Below are 22,560 nucleotides of genomic sequence, written 5' to 3'. Positions count from 1 at the left end.
ATTTCTGTGGCCTTTCCAGCTGTTGCAGATGTCTTGTGAGGTACATACCAAAAGGGGCATTATACTCTATAATGGGTCTAATGAGGGACGAGTACAGTGGGACAATGACCTCCTTTTTTCTGGATGAAAAGCCCTTAGTGATGAGGTGTGCCACGTAGAAGGATTTCCTGACTGTTGTGGCGATGTGGTTATCGAAAGTGAGACCACTGTCCACTTGTGTCCCTAAGTCTCTCATCACACTTTCGATGTTTAGTGTCCTGCCACCTATGTGGTAGTTCATGGGTACATGTTTTTTTCCAAAGGGGATGACTATACATTTCTTGGCATAAAGCTTGAGCCCATGGCTCTGGCACCAGGCATCTCTTTCTGTAAGGCCCTTTTGTAGAATATCCACATAATTTGGGGATTCAATAATGGCTCCCAGTTTGCAGTCATCTGCAAACTTTGTTAGCCAGAGTCCCTTAGTGTTGGCCTGTACTTCAGAGAAGTAGATGCCAAACAAGAGTGGTCCCAGGACTGAACCCTGAGGTACTCCACTTGTCTGGAGCTGGATTTGGAGTCGGCTACTTTTACAGTCTGGGTTCTGTCAGTAAGCCAGTTGGCAACCCATCCAGTGACGTAGGGATTTATGCCCAGCTTAGTAAGTTTATCTATGATTCCAGAGTGTGGGATGGTGTCGAAGGCCTTGGCGAGGTCCAGATAGGCTGTGTGAGCCTCCTTACCCTCGTCCACAGCTCTGGAGACCGATTCGAAGAAGTCAATCAGATTCAGGAGACAAGATCGACCCTTCACAAACCCAAACTGGGTGGGGTCCACTGTCTGGAGGTTGCCAATGTCTTTGTTTATAAGTTCCATGATAATGCGTTCCATGCCCTTGCAGATCAGGCTTGTCAGATTGATGGGACAGTAGTTCCTGGGATACAAGGTGGATCCTCCCTTGTGGAGCGGGAAAACTGTAGCTGTGCGCCACTCAGTGGGCACGAAGCCTGAGGTGAGGCTATGATTAAACATGACATTTTGGTGGGGTGCCAGTTCATTTTGTAGTTCATGTAGTACACAGCCTGGGATGTCATCTGGTCCCATGGATGCTGTATTCTTAGCTTTGGAGAGTGCTGTTTCTACCTGTGTGGCTGTGATTATCAGAATTTGGCAATCTTTTGGTATTGAGATGGGCCCTTTAGGGGTGAGAGGGGAGTGAAGTTGGCACTAAATCGATCTGCCAGGATATTGGCAATATCCTTGGGATCAGTATATTTAATGCCATTCTGTTGTAGCTCAGAGCAGATCTGAGCATTGCCATTTAGATTCTTGACATAACTATAGAATGCCTTGTGGTTGCCCTTGGAATCTTTGGCAATTTTATTTTCATAACTAGCTTTTGAGGATTTTATGAGGGATCTCGGCTTCTTACTGAGGCTGGTGAGGGAGTTTTTTGCATCCTGGGATTTTCCTCTTTTCTGCAACAGTTTCTTCCTTCTGTTGTATAGTTTGTTTATAGCAGGGGACCACCAGATTGGCTTCCTTATTTTGGAGAAGAGCATCTTGGTTCTATTTGGGATGGCACGATTCATGCACGAGTGGATGTGCTCATACAGTGCCTTAGTGTAGGATTCTGCAGTTGAACTTCCAGATCCTGTCTGCATGGGTGTTGTGAAGTTTGTCACTTCTGACTTCAGTAGCATGAAGTTGGCTTTGGAGAAGTTTTTTAAGGAGGTTTCCTTACTTGGGGGTGGGGGTGGGATGTGGATGGCAAGGGTGATTTGCTTATGGTCAAACCTGACCAATGAGGGGGTGATCACTGGTGTGGAGCATCTATCTCCCATGTTGGTAATGACCAGGTCTAGGATATTGGAGCCCCTGGTGGGACAATGGATTAGTTGATCCAGGGCATTGGAATTTATGAATTCCAAGAACCGTTGGGAAAAGGAGTTGGTACCCAAGTAGTTTTCCCAATTAATGGCAGGATAGTTGAAATCACCTAGTATTAGGGAGTTTGGTTGTATCTTAATATTTTCCAGTCACAAATAAATCCAAAGAAATGCTGTAGATACGGAGAAAAGCCAGTACGAACTAAATAGATTAAAACTCCACTTTATTCACCACGCCAAAAAGTAACTAACATGAACGCCTTATATTCAAACATGCGTTTTCGTCCACACAACTCAGACTTCATCAGATGATTAATTAATTACATCAATTATATTCATACATCATTTAAAAATATAAACCAATAGAATTCCTATATTTCATTTCAAATACTTGAATCATTCTTTCAGTGGGCTCATAAATATTCATTATCACCATTTCATTCTACTCATGTGGATTCATTATAAAGAATAAATACTTATTAAAATGTATTAATAAAATCATATTAATAAATAAGTTTTATCACATTAAATACTTTAAAAACATCAGAGTTTAATACTGCTTAAAATAGGAGAACAATTCTTTGTAAAAACGATAAAGTGCTTGTAAATGCAATGTTTATATAATTAATTTTCTTACTAACCAAAATATGGGGAACAGTGCCATCTATGGTCATAAGAGAATATTACATTAGTACTTTTTCTTTACATTTGGTAGCCCTTATTTTTAATAGTGGCAAGATAGAAAGATAGTCATTTAACCCTGGAAATTTTCCTGCTTCCAGGGTTACTTGCCACCATAATTCTTTACACTCTATTCTTTCTTCCCATGGGCCACCCCTAATGTCATTCTTAATTTGCTCCAGTACTAAAAAGTAGAAGTTGTGACCTTCACATATTCTGGAATGTTTAAATAATGCATTTGTTTATTTTCCTTTAGATATATCATAAATATGTTCGTATATTCCTCTTTTTAATGTTCTCTCTGTTTTCCCCACATAAAAAGAATTACATTTTACAGATAAAGTGAGACATACTAGCCCCTTAGTATCACAATTATAGTGTCCTTTACTTCTTATCCATCTATTTCTACTTTCCAAAAATATTTTCCCCTTATTAATGATGTATTCACACTGATTACACCTTCCACATTTGAAGGTGCCCAATTTCCTTTCACCATTCTTAAAGGAATTTACATTATTTTTACTGTTATTATTATTTTTATTTTCTAAAATATTCCTTATACTACTTGAGTTTTTGTAAACTACTTTTGGTATTATCTTAGGTACATCCTCCAAGTCAGTAAGGGAGATAAATTTTTCCCACTCTTTCTGAAAAATCCCTCTTATATTGTAATTAGTTGAATTATATGCCAAAACAAGGAATTGTTGGTATTCACCTACATTTTCCATCTCTTTATTCTCAATTTCATTTTTTGTTATATCAGTAATATTAATAGCCCCCTTAATAGGTTTAAATTTATTTTCCCTACCCCTTTCCATTTCAGACCTAATATTATTAATAAAATCTTTAGGATACCCCCTATCTAAAAACATTTTTTCAAGAAAATTACATTCAATAATAAAATCACTATCCAAGCTAGTCATTCTACAACCTCTAACATATTGTCCCCTTCACTATATTCCTTTTACAATGTGCTGGATGTGCACTATTATAGTGAAGGAAAGAGTTACAAAAAAAGTATGTTTTCTATGTATTCTAGTTTCTAATTTGTTATTATTTGTCATATAAATTTCCAAGTCCAGGTATTGAAGAGTTTCATAGGATGTAATATTTTTTAAATATTCCATAAATTCTTCAAATTCTCCACTACTTCCTGTCCAAAATATAACTATATCGTCAAATAAACTGCGATATAGCATCCAACAGGAGATAAACTTAGAATGTAAAACAAATGTTTCCTCCCACTTTGCCAAAATTAAATTTGCAAATGTAGGAGCACAGGCTGCTCCCATGGCCACACCCTGAATTTGTTGAAAAAATTCTACATTAAAAACTAAAAAATTATTTTGCAGGACCATGTCCATGAGGCCTGTGCTCACTACCTTTTCCTTGTGGGATAAAATTTTATCTTGATAAATAACCTCTTCAAACATTTTCATACCTATCCCATATGGTATACAGGAAAATAAATCAATAATATCAATAGTAACAAATATCAGAATATAATTCTGGTGTAATTTCTCTTAATAAATCCCAAGAGTCCTTAAGTATAACTTTATTATTAACCCAGATATGTTTGACTTTAGTATCCAAATATTTTGCTAAAGGCAATGTTTTAGAGCCATCAGCAGATACTATAGGTCTAAAGGGGGGGTTGGGTCTTCAGAATTTTTATGGATTTTGGGTATTCCAAAAATAATAGGGATTTTCGGTTTCTCTACTTTCAAATAGGCATACATTTTTTTGTCTATCACACCTTCATATAGCATATCTTGTAATGCAATATCTATTTTATTATATGCCAAATATACCTCATTTTTTGATACACAAGTATATTTATTTTCATCCCTTAATATTTGGATCATTTTCCCTCATAATGTATTATGCCCATGATCACAATCCCCTCACCCTTATCTGGTTTCATAATACGGACTCTGGGATTAGCCTTTAATTCATCCAGAATTATTTTCTCATCCTTACTGAGATTAGCTTTGTATTTAATTTTCCTATCCATATTTCTAACTTCTTTTTCCAAAATAAGTTCAAAGTTTTTTAATTGGGGGTGCATCGGGGGATTGTAGGTAGATCTACGCACTAAACCTTGATGGTTGTAAATTGTATTATTTGTGGTATTTTTAAAAAATAACATTTCTAAGTTAATTTTTCTTAAGAACATCTTAATATCTAATATAGTTCTAGTTAAGTCCCCCTTTACATAAGGAATATATTTGAGTCCCTTTCCCAGGAGACTAAAATACTCCTTAGTCAATGAAATATTACTAAAATTATATATATAGAAAACCCATCATAAGTATTTTTGTATCCCTCTACAGTCACTTCCTGAGTGGGGACTAATTGATTAGAGACAGGGGTATATGTATCTAATATCGCCCCCTCTCTCTTCTCCCCCTCCCTCACTTGAAAATTTCCCCTCCAATTTTCCTGCCTGGTAGTGAAATTATCCTCCCTAACTAATGGTGGGAATTCTTGATCGTACTCATCATTATTCCATCCATCAAACCTTTTTTTCAGTATAATTATTACTTTTCTCCCTTTTATTCAGTCCATAAGCATTCCTATTAGCATAAGGTGGCTTGGGATAACTAACATTATTCTCATATTCTTGTATCTCTCTCTTTAATTTATTCATTTTTCTATCAATTAAATCATTACATTTTATATCAATTTCATTTCTTATCTTGTAACATTTATCCTTTTCTTCCTTTATACCAAAATTAAATCTTCCTTAATATATCTATCTAATTCATCAATTTCCTTCTGCAATAAATCCTGCGTTCTAATATTCTCCTTAATAATTAACTTTAAAACATCTAATCCACAGTTGTTAAAAACTTCCAATAATTCTTTATGGAAGTCTGAGCCCACTTGTACGTTATTAGGATATTTATACACTCCCGTCGGGACAATGTTCTTATTAATACATTCTGAAAGATACGCATTTTCTATACACAATACTCTATATTTCAACATTAATTTAGAAATTTTAGTCATTTTAATGGAGTAAGAATCAGTATTAGGAGGTCCCTGAGGAGCTCCGTTGTCCAGTTTAAAGCAATAATTTACTTTAAGCCATACAGCAGTCTCTTTATATTTTTTTATCAAATAAAGTACCTGAATTTGCCGAACACAAAGTCGGCCTTTTAGATTGAATTACGATGTGGATACCATCCGTTAATTCAGTACCCAGAATTTCTATAGCGTTGTTACACAAAATCCTTGGTGTGTCTTCTGGATTAAAAGTTCCACCATTTGGTTCATTCAAGTCGCCGGCTTCGAAATTACTGCCAATAAGCTCCCTTTTCCTCTTATGTTTGTGAATACAAGACCTTTCGGTTCCACTTCCTATAACATCCGATGTATTTAGGTTAGTCCCCACCAAGGTTTGGCACAACGGAGTAAGAAGATCTATTAGCTCAGTTAGCTGACCAATTAGCTTGCACGATTGGCCCAGTTCGTCCTGCCCCTTGACGGTCATCGGGGAAACTCTCTCCATAATCTTTCCACAAAAAGTTACCAATAAATCAAATGGTGGAAGCACTCAACAGTCACAAATAAATCCAAAGAAATGCTGTAGATACGGAGAAAAACCAGTACGAAGTAAATAGATTAAAACTCCACTTTATGGAAGAACCGTTGGGAAAAGGAGTTGGTACCCAAGTAGTTTTCCCAATTAATGGCAGGGTAGTTGAAATCACCCAGTATTAGGGTGTTTTGGTTGTATCTTAATATTTTCCAGTATGTTTAGGAAGGTGTAGTGAGAATCTTGGGGTATGGTGGGGGGTCTGTAGCAAGCTACAATTTGGTTTGCAGTCTTACCTAGTGTTAGTTGCACCTGGAGAATTTCAGATGCATTGTGTTGGGCAACTATCCTGGAGGTGTGAATATGGACACTCCTCCACCTTAGAGTTTCGGTCTTGGTTTTGTGGCCGAAAAGTGTGGTAAGAATTGTAGCCTGGTATTGCAGGGGTGCTCTCTGGAGCCTTGAACCAGGTCTCAGTCACTGCACAGATATCGATGTTCTCCATTTTTAGGAGTGCCTCGAGAGAGTGCATTTTGAGTTTAGACTTCTAGCATTAAGTAGCATTACCTTCAGATTTTGCATGCTTGTATCTGTTACGATGGTGGTTTTATCCTTTGAACCTTGCCTAAAAAAGGCACTATAGGGGTGGCAAGAGCTTTAGCCAGTAACTTGAATCCCAGGGGTGACAGGTGGTTTATCGATCATGTCTTCCCAGGCAGACAAATACTGGATCCCCTTTGAATGACACCAGAAGCTTAGCCAATTCTTGAAGTCAGACATTTTGTCCTTATACTGTGGTATCATTCTGGGCGAAGGCAGGATGCTACTCAGGGCTAGGGTCATACCTGCCTGGGACACATGATCCAAGAGCTCTTCCATGTCTCTCTTCATGTAGTCCAGGGAGGTACGTCTCAAGTCATTTACTCCAGCATGGACAACGACAGAGTCGTATTTGTACTTGTTGTGGAGTGACTTGGAGTGCATGCGTTATGTGGCGGATCCTGGCACCCGACAGGCAGCTGACTGTAATTTTCTCCTTGTTCAGCCTGGTGAGTGGGACATCAGTGTGCCTGACTATAGAGTCACCTATGACTAAAGTGTTGGGTACATTGTCTTGCCTTAGGGGCTGTTGTTGGGTGGCACACTGGTGTTGTGAGCTATGTATCACTTTGGTTGTGACTGGTGTTTGTTTGCGTTTCAGCTTCGGAGGTTCTTGTTGCTTGGGCAGGTTAATGTTAAGGGCCTCCGCATATGTGGGTTTAGTGTTGCTATGTGTGGGAGTTGATGGTGTGGGTTTTGAAGGGCTATGAGTTGCTAGAGGTGTATATGCAGGTGTTAGCCTTCTCCTCTTGACTGTCTAGCACAGTCTTGACCGGAGAGAGCTTTGTTTGGCTATGTAAGTGCATCTCTCGCAGGTTGTAGTGTTGGGTGGTAGAAGGAGAGGATTGTCTGTGTACATGAGGCAGTTGCCGCATTGCCCCAGTATGCCCAGATTCACCAGGTGGACAGGAGAAACCACCAGAAACTGACCCTTGGACATGCCTGTTTAGGTGCTTTTTTGTAAGGTTTAAGTGCGGTTTTCCCTTACCTTTGCAAGGTACTTTGCAACTGTAGGCTGTTTAGTGTCTATGATTAATTTCTCCTTATTGACAAGGAGAGCTGAGTGCTTGTATCAGTTTCAGGCTTCCTAGTGCTTTACAGCAGGTTCTAGAGCAAGTGCTAGTCACAGGGGTTCAGATTTTAGTGCTACTACTGAGAAACCAGCTAGTTTTAAGGGAAAATTTGAAGAGCAGACTTTCTGGCACCTGGAATAGTTTAACTGTAACCTCGTAGTGTGACAAATGTGCAAACACACGAGTTTTTAAGCCCCAAAGTTGAAAGAGATAGGAATCAGCCCCAAAAGGCTAATAAAATTACAATTTCAGAGCTGGAAACCACTCCTCTAGTGTTAGATAGGCAGTACAATGCTCACCAGTCCCACTGGTAGGTAGTAGGACTTTCCTCTGCCACAGCAAGGTCTGGATAGCTCTGAGCACAGAAAATAAAGTCCTGAGACAAGCAAGGCCTGGGATATGGGCTGGCTAGAAAAGGTGGGAAACGAGCAAACAAGATAGTGTATATATATATATATATATATATATATATATATATATATATATATACACACACACACACACACACACACACACATACACACACTATTTTTTTTTTTTGTTGAAACAGGCTAAACAATGCAATAATACAGTAAATAAACACAGAAAAGTCTAACACACTTGAGTGTGTAGTCCTAAACAGTAAATGCAATTAAAACTCTACAAAATTAGCAATTTAAAACTTTTTTAAATGAAGCAAGGCAAGTGCACAATTGAAAAACCATTTAAGTGGCAGTAATACAGCAGCATAAGTAGCTAGTCTACATATAAAGAGAAGTCTATATATACAGAAAAGCAGCTAAAACACACAAACACTTCAGATGCAGTGCAACCTAGAGCACTTGAGTTGTAGCAATATTAAGGCAATTACAGTTATAATAAATGCTCTAAAATATACTCTATATTTCCAAAATGTTTGAGAAGCACAGTCAGAACATAAGGAAATTCAGGCAAATTTTTTTTTTTTTTTTTTTGAAAGGGAAAAAGGAGAAACAGAAGGCCTTATCAAATGTTCTCTCTGTATTAGGCAGAATGAGCTAATGACACTAGACTGGGAGGAGTGTCCCAGATCAGATTTACAGTACGGGCGGGAAACTGCAAAGCCACCAAGTATAACACAAGACACCAACAGGGAAGGTGGGTGAGGACACTAAAGCTATTAGCCTACAAAGCACTAGAGAAAGCCACAAAATGAAAGTTTTTAAACAGATAAAGATTTGTAAAGATACAGAATGCTTTAACTGCAAACAAATCAGTTACCCGTGCAGATTACAATAAAAGTGCTATATATAAATTGCTAGAAACAATAAACGGTACTTACGTATTATTGCAACCAGATTTTCACGGATGCGATAATACGCTTGCTGGCTTGAAAACAGCTACGGGAAACACTGTAAGTTGCCACTCTTTCCTGCCTAAAACAACCTTCAATGTGAAAGAAAACACACTAATTGACATTATCACAGCATTAATGTTTATATTTGCACATCAAGAAGCAACCGGTAGGAACGTGAAAATCTGGTTGCGATAATACGTAAGTACCCAATAAACTGTATAAATAATCGAAAAAAAACAGGATACTTATATATCTCAGCTAAGAGTTGGAGTCAACACCTCTCGTCCACACCTCTCGTCCACTCTGCTCAGTGTGTATAGACAGAAACTCTCTCAAAGCCAACTTTTTTTTTTTTTTTTTTTACAAAAACACAAAAGAACCAGCCCCCACTAACCTGCAGCTATTAGCCTACAAAGCACTAGAGAAAGCCACAAAATGATCTCCCGTCTATTACTGACTCACTTACATGGGCATGATATTCCTTTAAAGCTTTACTGGTTGAGCTGTCCTGATTCTGTCTAATAAAAACAAAATAAAAATAAACTAAATAAACTCCAATTCAAAAGGAAAAAAACAAAGTCACAAAATGGATGAAGGTTAGCGCTTTCGTTTACTCAAAATCCGCAAACTTCTTCAGACAAGATAATCAGTACACCAACAAATTTAAATAGACAAATTATATGACATCACCAACATAGTAATACAAAAAACGCCCCCATTTAAAGAGCCTTATTCAATTATAAAAATATATATCATAAACATCTCTATAAAAAACACATATAAATGTGTATAAAAATCTATAAATAAAAACTTAAACAATAATACAATCTAGTGATTAAGGGCTTTGATTCTGAGAATACTCTTAATAGAAATGACCCGTGGGGACTTGGGCATTCAGTCTCAATTGCCAAACCAATTCTTTTTCATCCAATCTCAAGGATGATGGTCCCCCCTACAATTGTCAGCCATTTTATCAATGACAAGAAAGGAAAATTCATGTGTTGGGTTCTCATTTACGTGCCTAGCTAAGGCATTATTTAAATTAAGCTTACTAATGTGGTATAAATGTTCATAAATCCTGTAAATTGCTGATTCTGTCTAATGTTAGCTGAACTTCCTTTACTCTCCAGACCATTTTCTTGGTCATGTTTCTGTATAGCAAAATTAATCTATGAAGTAAGTGTGTGTGTTTGTGTGTGTGTCTGTGGTAAAATGAGAACAGGTCAGGTAGTGGTCACAGTAAAAGAAAAGCACAAAACATTAACTATTATGTGACTTAAACTGAATAACTACTGATTGTTTCCCAAACCAGAAAATGATGGAGTAGCCTGTGCTGGCAAGCATCAACAGAACTGTGATACATGGGAGGCAGCAGGACTAACTTCGGACAGAAAATGGGCAGGCCTCACTTTACTTTTTCTTCCTTAGTGTTCAGTCTCTTACATTAATGCACAAATAAGCACTACTGAGAGTAAGGATGGCCTTGGGCGAAATGGAAACCTAGTGAAAAAGCTCAGTGGTGCTCCACTGTGTCACCCCCTGCAGAACTACTTCATTTTCTATTGTTCTTCATGGCATCCCTATTTCCTAGAGCCTCAGTTCTGTACTACCTAGTACAGCTGCCATTTCTCATGGGCCCTCTTCCCAGTATTTTCACTACTCATGGGTTTTGGCTGCTCATCTTAACTCCAGTCACTCCCTGATTTACTGTTGCTCACACAGGACCCACTGCTTCAAAGTGTGATGTGCAGTATTAGAGTTGAACATAGCAGAATTGCACCATGTGTCCACTTATGCAGCCTGTAATAACCTGGCAGTCTGAGGCTTGCCACAAAAGTCAGACAACCCTTGCACATGAATTTTGAGTAGAAATAGACTGCCAGGTTATTGCGGGCTGCATAAATGGGCACATGGTGCAATTCTGCTATGTTCAACTCTAATACTACACATCACACTTTGAAGCAGTGGGTCCTGTGTGAGCAATATATATATATATATATATATATATATATATATATACATACATACACACACACACACACACACACACACACACACACACACACACACACACACACACACACACACACACACACACACACACACACATATATATACATACACACACACAGATAGGCCACGTTGGTGCAGCGGATAGCATTGTCGCCTCACAGCAAGGGGTTCTCCCATTCAATTAGCGGCTGGAGTGCCTTCTGTGTGGAGTCAACATGTCCTCCCCATGGTCGAGTGACGTATAAAGACATGCAGGCAGGTGCGTGCGTGAGTGAATGGGTGTGCCTTCTGGCAACTATATATATATATATATATATATATATATATATATATATATATATATATATATATATATATACACACACACACACATATAAAATATATACATACATACATATAAAATATATACATATATATATAAAATATATACGTATATATGTGCATATATAAAATATATACGTATATATGTGCATATATAAAATATATACGTATATATGTGCATATATAAAATATATACGTATATATATACACATTATATATATATATATATATATATATATATATATATACACACATACATATACATATACATACACATAGATATAGAACTAGGACTGTTGCTCGAAGTCACGTTTCTTCAAAACTGAAACAGCCGAGCACAGTTTTGCGTCGGGCAGGCAACTCGGCACCGTAAAAATCTACTGCCAATCATTAGCGGACTTGAGTTCCACTGTGGCGACCCCTAACCGGGAAAAGCCAAAAGACACATGGCTTCCAGTTATTAAATCAAATGAAATGTACTTATATTAATTTCCAGTAGCATTTGCCTTTGTGTTTACTGCCAAGACAAAGATATACACATAAAGTATGCATTGATGCAGCTGTATCTTGTTAACAAAAATATTCATACATCAGATTGGTTCACAAGGGTGAGTCAACAGGAATAAAGAAGGCGAGGCCATTCTAGACCACTGTCTGGCCAATGGCTTAATGGTGGCCAACACATGGTTCAGCATGACAGTCACAAGATCACATACAACAGTGGCCAACACGCAACTCAGCTAGACTCTCTCCTAGTAAGGACATGGCTCTGAGGTAGAATCAGAAATTGCAAAGTCATCCGCAGTGAAACAGTCGTCCCGCAGCATAAAACACTGGTGGCTACAATCAACTGCAAGTAGTGATGAGAGAAGGCTGTAAGATTAACTGAGACTAGGATGTAGACCTGGAAGTTGACTGCAGCAAAAGCACAAAAGATCAAGAAATACTCAGGGCTCTAGCACTTTAGGAAGAAGAAAAAAATAGACTGAGTTGAAGAAAAATGCCAGCATCTCAAAACAGCATGTGTGAAGACAATAGAACAGATATGTGGCTGAGCCAGGTATGGAAACAAGGTATATAAGGAAAGCTGGTGGTGTTGGTGGAATAATGAAGTCCAGGAAGTTCCCAAAAGAAAGAAGGAAAGCAGAAAAAAAAAGTGGGAGACAGAAAAGGTGGACCAAGGTAAAAGTAATACTGGTTCACTAAGAAAAAGGCTAATACAGCAGTTGAAATAGCGAACAGCAAGGCTTCAGTGGCACTCTACCAGCTTCTGAAAAGCTACAGACCAGGTTAAAAAAGGAATATTGTTTACCTAACAAACAGGCTAAAGGAGGAGTGAAAATAGCAAAGAACAAGGCATCAGAAGCATTCTACCAGTGTCTGGAAGTTCTGCTAGGTTCAACTGTGATACTACACATCACACTTTGAGCAGATGGCACAAAACAAGTCTGTAAGGTTCCAAGGCAAAGACAGAACATGGCCATTAGTCACTATCCATAAAGAATGCCAGGAACAACCTGCTCACCAGTCGCAGGACATCAAAAGCAGATGGAATGAGTACTTCCAGCAGCTTCTGAATGAATAATACCACAGAGAAGCTGCACTGCCCAATATACAGTCTACATTGAAAGTGGAAGAAGAGCCCTCCCTACAGGAAGTAAGAAAAGTACTAAAGAACATGAAGTCATGGAAAGCAGAAGGCTCTGATGAGATCACAGCAGATATAATCAAAATGGTGTGTGAGTTTGGAGAAAAATGATAACAGTATGGACAGAAAGGCATATTCCAAATGACTGGAGCATAAGTATTCTAGTGCTGGTGTACAAGCACAAAGTGGACATTCACTGCTCTGGGCAGTATTTCTTTCATCCTGTTGCATCTGTGCTTCAACCCAGGTCATGACTGAAAAAAGTCACTAGACTAGACCACATAGTCACCTATCAAACAGTAAATAAATAAATAAATAAATAAATAAATAAAGTAAAGCACAGCAGTAACACCAGTGCTCCAAAATCTTAAAAAATTATAGAAAAATGTTGTTGGTCAGACACAGCACAGGAAGTTCATTAACAATAAGTTAAGTACTTTCATTTACTTTTGGTTTCGGAACTTCATCAAAACTAAATAGAAAATCAATTAAACACATTTGTATAATAAATTAAGAGCAATCAAGTACTAAGCAATCCAAACAAATTAATTAAGAAAATCAAGTAATTCAAATCATTGTATTAAATAAAAAAAACAAACGTCATGATTAAAATTTGTAACTGAAAAAATTTTCATAAAAACTTATTCCAAGAAATTAAAACTATAATAACATTTAAAAAGAAAAATATATATAAAAAGCTAAAAATGCTGTTGTTAACACAATTCCATAATGTCAATAAGCATCTCAATCAGTTTTAAAATCTGACTCGTTTTTTACAACAACACACTAATACAAATCTTATCCTTCAAACCAGGTAGGGTACTATCATCCTGTGACAACTGTTAGTGCTTTCCATTTACCATGGCTTCCAACTGTGCTTTCCATTTACCACCCCTGGTAAACGGAGCAACCTTTTCCAAAATAAAAAAAATACAAATTTGTTAAAATTCTCCCACTTGGCAGAATGGTTGTAACATTCATTAGCATCATCCCTATTCCTCATTGCTTAAACATGCTGATACACTCTTTGCCTGAGAATTTTGGGTCTTCCCTTCATACAAAGCTGCACAAGACAAACAAAGTGCCCAGTACACAACACTCATTGTACTACAATTGAATCTATCAACCCCTTTTGATGCAGTATCCTAGTGACAGTAGGAAGTACCCCTCCCCAGTCTTTGACCAAAGATTTGTGTCGGGAACACAACAGTGTCGCTGGTAAGGGCACTGGGTATGAGCCCTTGGATGAAATTACTAACAACGCTGATGATGATTTTTTTAGTAGACCATCCGCTGGGTGAGACGATCTCCAAGATTTCAGCAATCAAATATGAGGCAACAGTTGAATGGTTATAATGAAGTGAAGAGTTATGTTTCGGTAGTCAACAAGGACACCAAACGATAAACAAAGGGGAAGCACAGGGATTACATATAGACATGCACATTCCAGCAATCAAAGGTGGAATTTTTATTGAGCATTGGTTTTTTAGTGATGTTAGTTTTCCAGAAGGTGAATATTAAGAGACAAAGGTAGATCAACCAGGATGCATTTCACTGATCGACCCTTCTTCAGATGGCAACCCAACCTTGAAAAAGTTGCTCCATTTACCAGAGGTGGTAGATGGGAAGCACAGCTGGAAGCCAGGGACAGATGCTACTATCCCACCTGGTTTGAATGATAAGATTTGTATTAGTAGTGCGTTGCAGAAAAAAAAAGAGAATTTAAAACTGATTTCAATGTTTATTGACATTACAGAGTTGTTGTGTGTAACAGCAGCATTTTCAGCTTTTTTATATATTTTTTTCTTTGTAATGTTATTTTTTTAATTTCTTGGAATAAGTTTTTAACACGATTTTTTTAATTACAAAGTTTGATCATCAAGTTTGTTTTTTAATTTAATGCAGTGATATGAATTAATTCATTTTGTTAATTAATTTGGGTTGCTTAGTAGTTGATTGCACTTACTTTATTACACAAATGTGTTTAACTGATTTTCTATTTAGTTCTAATGAAGTTCTGAAACCAAAATGGAATGAAAGCACTTAACTAAACTTCTTGTGCTGTGTCCGACCAACAACCCTGTTTTTTTATTAAATAAATAAAATCATCTAACTCCTGTTACACTGCATGAAAGTGTTGGAACTGGTGACTAATATACGGGTACTTACAGTAGTAGAAGGTAATATGGGGGATGAGTGGTTCACATTCAGATCAGGATGCAGCTCAACCAACCCAATCCAGTGATTGCAGTTAAGACAGATAGTGGAGAAAAAACTAGATATGGGGAAAACAGTCCAACTGGACACTCCCAGAAGCTGAAAAGTAAGGCTTACAAAACAGCAGTGTGAGTAGGGTTTTTGTATACTGTATAATACAAAAAACTGGGCAGTGAAGCCAGCAGTTGAAAAGGTTAGAGGTGAAGGAGAAGAAGTATAGGATGCATACTGTGGGACAGATGAAGAAATTATGAAATCAGAGCAGAAGCCAACATAGCTCCAGTTTCAGAGGTGGTCAAAGAGAACTGATTATGGTGGCTGGGCACATGTGCAGGAATGAAGAAGATGATTTGATGAAGTCTTTTTTTTTTTTTTTTACACAGGTAATAATTAATATATTTTATATCAATACATTAATACATTATAATGCAATTCAAGATTTGTTTTTACTCTGTATTTTGACAAAATTTTATATCTGGAAAATAGTATGGCTTACACATATAGTACAAGCAGAGGTTTGGTTCAGCCATATTGACAAGCAATTCCTTTCTTGGTACTTGTTTTCAGATTCTCATTATTTGCATAATTAGCAATATAAACACTTAGCATTCCACAAACTGCACAACTTAAAATGCAAGTATCAGTGGAAATTTCTTCCATCATCTCAGGTAGCAGATGTGGTATCAGACAAATATGACACACACGTGATCAGCTTTCTAATGGGAGATTATTAACATGCAATTCTAGGGCTCTGTATTTAAAGACAGAGAATGGGGTATCTTGGGCATCTCTGTTCTCTCTCTAAGACAGCAGTTATCTTCAAAGTGGCAAGGGTGTGGGAGACACAGACCTACACATTGACAGTGCAGCGGAGTAGAAGCTGACCTGCAAAAATACTATACTGTTGTACATTCTATATGGAAAGAGACATTGTATTTTCCATCTCTCACCTGACAATTTATGTTATGCCCCCAATAAGCACAAATACATATCTTACTTAGTGTCTGTTCAATACATCCCACCACCTTTACACATAAATAAGAAAAGGTAGGGGCAAAAATCTGGTTAAATGGCCATCATGGAAAAATGCACTCAAGAAAAATATGTTATTAGTGACCCTTTTGCTCACAGAAGTTGATGATGAACATGAATACATGTTAAAATGTGCCTGCTCATTACAGCAAAGTTAAATGGGAAGAGAGGAATAAACAGTTAAAGAATACATGCTATAAGCTTTTATCTATCTATCTATCCATCAATCCACTTTCGAACTTGCTTGCTTGAAGAAGAGTTGTAGTGGTAGCAACATGGACTGTGCAGACCATAATTCTCTATCCCCAGGAACACTCTCTACCCCATTCAGTGGGATCATTATGCACTCCTAGGCAAGAGATGTAATCTGTCAAATATGTCCTAGGCCTGTCAAAAAGCCTCATCCCTGTAGACCACACCAAGTACACCTCCAATTGGAGATCTCCAGGGGACACCGTCAAAAGGCTCCCAAATCACTTAAATTGAATCACCTTAACATAGAGAAGCACTGATTGTACTCTGAGGTTCTCCTAGACTGACAACCTCTAAACTATCATAAACAGAGAACCCCGCTACCTGACAAAGGAACCTCATTTCCGTACCTTCTGTCCATAATTTCATCCACTTGGACAGTACTCAAAGCTCATGATCAGAAATAAAAATAAGGATACAGAAAACTGACTGGTAAAATGAAAAAGAATAGAGTTACAAAATTATTATTGAGGATCTCCCTGCATCAGACTATTTAATTCCTACTTCACCATCAAACGCCCAGTGAAAACATAATCCGTTCCTTTTGCATACAACCATCTTAAGCAAAATGTTCAGATTTGGAGAAAAACTCAACTCATTTCAAAAAATAATTTTGAGATTTTTTTATTTATTTATTTATAAAAAGGCTCCAAATGCATGTCTTTGTAATGTTTTTTATTTTGTTAAAATACACAAACTGTTATAACTTACTGAAACAGACATTTTATTATTGTTATTTTTGCTAAATACCTAACTAACGTCTGGTAAGCCAGATGACTGGGAACACTACTGGGCTAGGCTTGCACTGGCTCCAGGGTCGTTAGCCTAGTACTTACCTATGAACCTATAAATTAAACTTAGATTAAAAAAAAAAAAAACTACTACTACTAAATTACATTTTTTAAAACTAAACTATACAACAGTCTCTATGCCTGAACGTGTTATTTGCACTTACCTATAAACATTCTCATGGGTTCATCAAATAGTACAGCACAATGCCCAAGATACCCCATTCTCTGTCTTTAACACCTTTTAGCTTATTAAAGGTGTATAGCTGTGAAAAACACAAACTAACAGAGCTCATTTATGTTTCAATACTGTTATACAAACAATAGGGTTAATAATGAATGACAGACAACCTTTAAATTTAGCAATGATGCAATTGAAGAATTATCAATGGATATACACATCATCTCTTAAGTGTTACTTTTTATTTATTGTATTTTATTCATTTATTAACCAATTGAACCAGTCACACAACTGCCTCTTCTAAAGAATGACTGAGGAGCACTATCTTGTGAACTGATTTGCTCAGAGTTGCACGTTGGCAGATGGAAGCTTGGGGATTCAAACCCACCACAGCTGCAAGATAAAGTTGATTTCTCAGCTCACAGCCATACTCCCCTCCACTAAGCCGTTCGCTCATTGCAATCTTAGCTGTCTAAAGTCCATACCTATTGCTTGGTACATGCCCCAGTAGGCTCCTTATCAAAGGTATGAGATCTAACTTTGCCCACATGTCAGAAATATAAAAACCCACAGTTGTACATTTCAGGCATTTTTTGGGGGGGCTTCATCACCCTGCACCCCATGATATGACAGCTACTTATTCTCAGCTCTCCTGCTCTTACTACTTTATAAAATACTAGCTCCGAGACTGTTGTACTTTAGAAATACAAAACCCACTGTTGTATGTTTCAAGCATTTTTGAGGTGGGGACTTCATTACCTTGCAGCTCCTGATACGGGGGAGGGGGGGTGGCTCCATACCCTCTCTAGTTCTTACTGCTTCATAAATACTAGTTCCAAGATTGTTGTACGTCAATCACAGACTTGGACTTAGTATATGTTATTGTTATTCACAATTGCAGCTCGTCAGTTCTGGGAATTACATTTATGGTTCATGAACTTTCAAACTGCACCTGTTACACAGTGTCACCTGCTGGAGACACCCACAAAGTCGAAGGCTGTTGAGCTGTAAGCACCCATCCACCAATCATCTGCAGGCACATTGTGTGACAGACACCCTGTGGAAACAGGATTATTCCATATGTAGAACAAAGTAGCAACACCAATGATACAAACTGCCAATATCACTCCATCTGAAAACTGAATGTGTTAGATGGCACTTAGACAACATACAACACACCCACATATTCCAAACCAAAAACTTTACAATTTTATTGGTCTTACCTTTCAAAAAGAGAATTACAATTTTTAAGGCACTTACCTGGTGGAAATGTAAACATTAAGGACTGCCAGTGCCAAAACAAACTCAAGTCTCAAGTATCATGCAGCTACTTATATTAGTCTGTACTGGCAACAGATTAAATCATGTACTTTGATCTATTCAGGATATCTAGTCTATATCAGCAGCACATTGTGCCATGTATTTTGATGTCTGAGGAAGTCTTGTCTGTGTCAGCAACAGATTAAGCATGTACTTCGATTTCTTAAGGAAGTCTAGACTGTGTCAGCAACAAATTAAGCCATACATTTTGATCTCTTCAGGATATCTAATCTGTGTCCGCAACAGATTAAGCCATGTACTTCAATCTCTTCAAAATGTCTAATCTGTGTCAGCAACAGAGTAAACCATGTACTTTGTTTGATCTCCTGAGGAAGAAATCAGCGACAACACATTCACACCACACAAGTAGCAGTCCAGATTCATAACATAAGTTAATACACTTTTTCATTTTGTACCAAGCCCAACTCCTTCACTGTCACTATACACTGATCTGAATGCATATGGACTAACTTCTTGTCCTCCCTTGTGCCTTCTCTCAGCCATTGCTCACAAATAACTTAGGGCCTTAACACATGCCTTGGGATGTATCAAAGGCTACTCTTTTACCTGTTTGTGATGGTGGAAAGACTTGACAAATACAACTTACCATCATTTAAAATCGAGCTACAGCCTGCTTCAGCAAAGCAGAAATTGAAAGCAAAATAATGAAAGCTCATTTTGAGCCCAATCATTAAGCTGATTATTAAAATTCTGCAAAACAATACAAAATGGCAAATAAAGATGTACGTTTTCACTCTCTATGCAAAAAGTAATAAATGGACATGTGCTTTTGTTCTCTGCTCAGACAGAACAGCAACTGTTTACACACAGTTACTGTTTGCTACTGTTTTACTAACATGTTTTAACAATTAGGCTGCAGTGATATTTGTTTTACATTCAACTTTTATTTTATTTTTATTTTATTTATATTACATTTGTTGACCGGGCTAGTCTAGCTGGATATATGTCCATTTTCAGTAGAGGCCCGGGGAGAAAAGCTCCAAGCAAAGGCACAGACAATCAATATTATACATAGTAATAGTTGACAGAAATACAGTAGATGGTTTATAATTGAGGTTCAGTTAGACTTGAAACAAAGCAGTATAGTAGGATATACTAAAACAAAATACATTTAGCGAGCATTTGAGAGATAACAATGAATAAAATTATTGACTAATATACTTTCATTACCACAAGGACTCATAGTGCAGTAGATCAGGAGAATAGAGAAAGCAGCAAGGGGAAGGAGGTGTTAGTCAGGGTTAGAGCAGGGACAGAGCCAGTGAGTTTTAAGGTATTCTTTAAGTAGCGTTTTGAAAAGAAGAGTGGAAGTGAGGGTGGTAAGTTCATTAGGAAGCTGGTTCCAACTTTTTCCTATTGTGTTGGAGAAAAGAGAGTCCCCTGCTTTGTTGTTGGATTTAATAGTGGAAACTAGTAGCTTATTAGCTGATCGAAGTGTAGTAAGATTTTTGTAGGGGGTGATCAGATTATTGAGGATTGGGGTATTGTTAGGATGATAGAGAATCTTATGGGAGATGACAAGTTGTTGGCAAAGCAGTTGGTTCTGCAGTTCTAACCATCCCAGTTGTTTGATGTTGTGACAGTGGTGGGTTCTAAAGGGGTGCCAGTGGCAAATCTGGCTATGTTATTGTAACATGCTGAGAGTTTGGAGAGGTTGCTTTTAGAAAGATTGGTATATATTGCAGAGGCATAGAATAGGGTAGAAATCAGATGGGTCTGGGAAATGGTTATCCTGGCAGAAGGGGTTAGGAAGGGTTTGATTCTGTAAAGGGTGCCAAGTTTTTTGTTAACAGACTTTATTGTAGAGTTAATATGGTGATCATAGCTAAGGTGGTTATCAATTGTTACTCCCAGTAGACGGGTAGTAGTGTCACGGGATATGTTAGTACCATTGTTAGAGGTTACAGTGAAGTACAGTTGAGATGACTTAAGAGTAGGAGCAAAGAGCAATAATTTAGTTTTTTTGGGGTTCAGTCATCGTGGAATGATCAACTGATCTAGAAATATGTTACTCTGGCTATTATATATCTACTGGGAGTAACAATTGATAACCACCTTAGCTATGATCACCATATTAACTCTACAATAAAGTATATATACTTTTAAATCAGGCACTCACTATTCCCCAAACAACAGCCATTCATTAAATCATCATTCAAGGGTATAGAAGGTATACACTACAAAGCCAGCTGATGGGCACATTTTCATCCTGTTTGCCTTCAGCAGCATTTTAAAACCAAGCAAGTTTGTGCCCAAAGATGAAGAAGTGCAGGACAGGGAAGACAGACGATATTAATACAAGTGCTTCCACTGACATGTTGTACATCATTATATTCAACAAACTAATGAAGTGCCTGACAGCCCAGCTGGAGTTCTATGGGAAACCGCTTTTTTGTTTTCAAACATTGTCTGTACACCAAAAAGATAACCAGTTTGCACACTTCTGAGGTCTCACTGAGAAGACTTCTGATGACTCACTGGGAAGAAAATTAAAGATATATAATAGCCAGAGTAACATATTTCTAGATCAGTTGATCATTCCACGATGACTGTATAATTACCTGGCGTTTCACATACAGCTTGATGCCTCATCCCTGAACCCCAAATACAGCCCCCTCCTGTGCACTTCTCTGATGCTCAGTTATCCATCTGGATGTGTTAACTGTTTAAGAAGAAGAAATCCAGCCAGTGTACAGTGAAATCAAGAACCAAAAACCTGCAGTAAACAAAATCCAGAAGTAAAGCTCCCCCTACACTATATTGAATGTTAAGCGCTTTTGTATGTTACTTCAATTGGACTTCTTCGAACAACTTCCAACAATTTTTAAACAATCAGTCAGGTCATTATAACATAAATCAATCAGCTGACAAGATGCACACACTCTGACATATTTTAGCCCAAATAAAAATAATATTAATTTGCATCCTGAAAAAATATATAGGTATACGCAAAAATACTAAATGTACATATTACAATTTTGCAGCCCTCAATTTATGCACACTATTCTAAATGCATCATTCAAACCAGAACAGCATGCTGCATTAAGTTTTAACCCCCATACAAGTTCCCTGTATTCTTTTGTTTCCCAGCTGCCACTCCTGTGATCAATGACCATCTTATTCAAAACCAAAAGTAAATAAAAAAAAAAAATAATAACTCTTGCATTCATGTGTGTACTTAGCTAGTGCACTTTTAAAATATGTTTTAGGGATAATATGTGTGAGCTTGTAAATTCTGGATTGTAGACTTCTCTCAGTCTTCCCTATGTAGAATGCATTACAGCTCATGCAGCAAGCTAAATATACAACACTCTTAGTTCCACAGTTAGTATGCTCATTTTTAATCAAAGGTTGTACGTAGCTCACAAGTTGTCCATAGGATGTGTCATTAGTAAAATTACGCTGATTATATACATTCTACTTTAAAAGTCATACATGTAACCTTCCATGCCTTTTACCACTACTGTTATACCTCTCGAATATACCCTTCAAATTATCACTTTGCTTGCATACAAAATGTGATGCTACTGTTAGTTCATTTAAATTTTCAAAATAAATTAAAAAATGAACGTCTTAGCAATAATGTTAAATCTCACTACTATGGCTTTATGAAATAACATATAATCTTTATTCTGTGTCCCATTATCAATATATTTTTACCTAGGCTGTGAATTCACCCCTTTCCTGAT

At 37.4% G+C, this 22,560-nt stretch overlaps 1 protein-coding gene across 1 annotated transcript in view; it reads right to left on the bottom strand.

The window, feature by feature from the left end:
- The window catches only part of BEND2 (BEN domain containing 2), a 1,535,652-nt gene that overhangs the window by 1,502,473 nt on the left and 10,619 nt on the right, over nt 1-22,560 (bottom strand). The window lies entirely within an intron of this gene.

Source organism: Protopterus annectens, chromosome 5.part1 (genome assembly GCF_019279795.1).
Source record: "Protopterus annectens isolate FY-2018-M chromosome 5.part1, PAN1.0, whole genome shotgun sequence".
NCBI lineage: Eukaryota > Metazoa > Chordata > Ceratodontiformes > Protopteridae > Protopterus > Protopterus annectens.
This window is presented reverse-complemented; position numbering and strand designations above follow the sequence as displayed.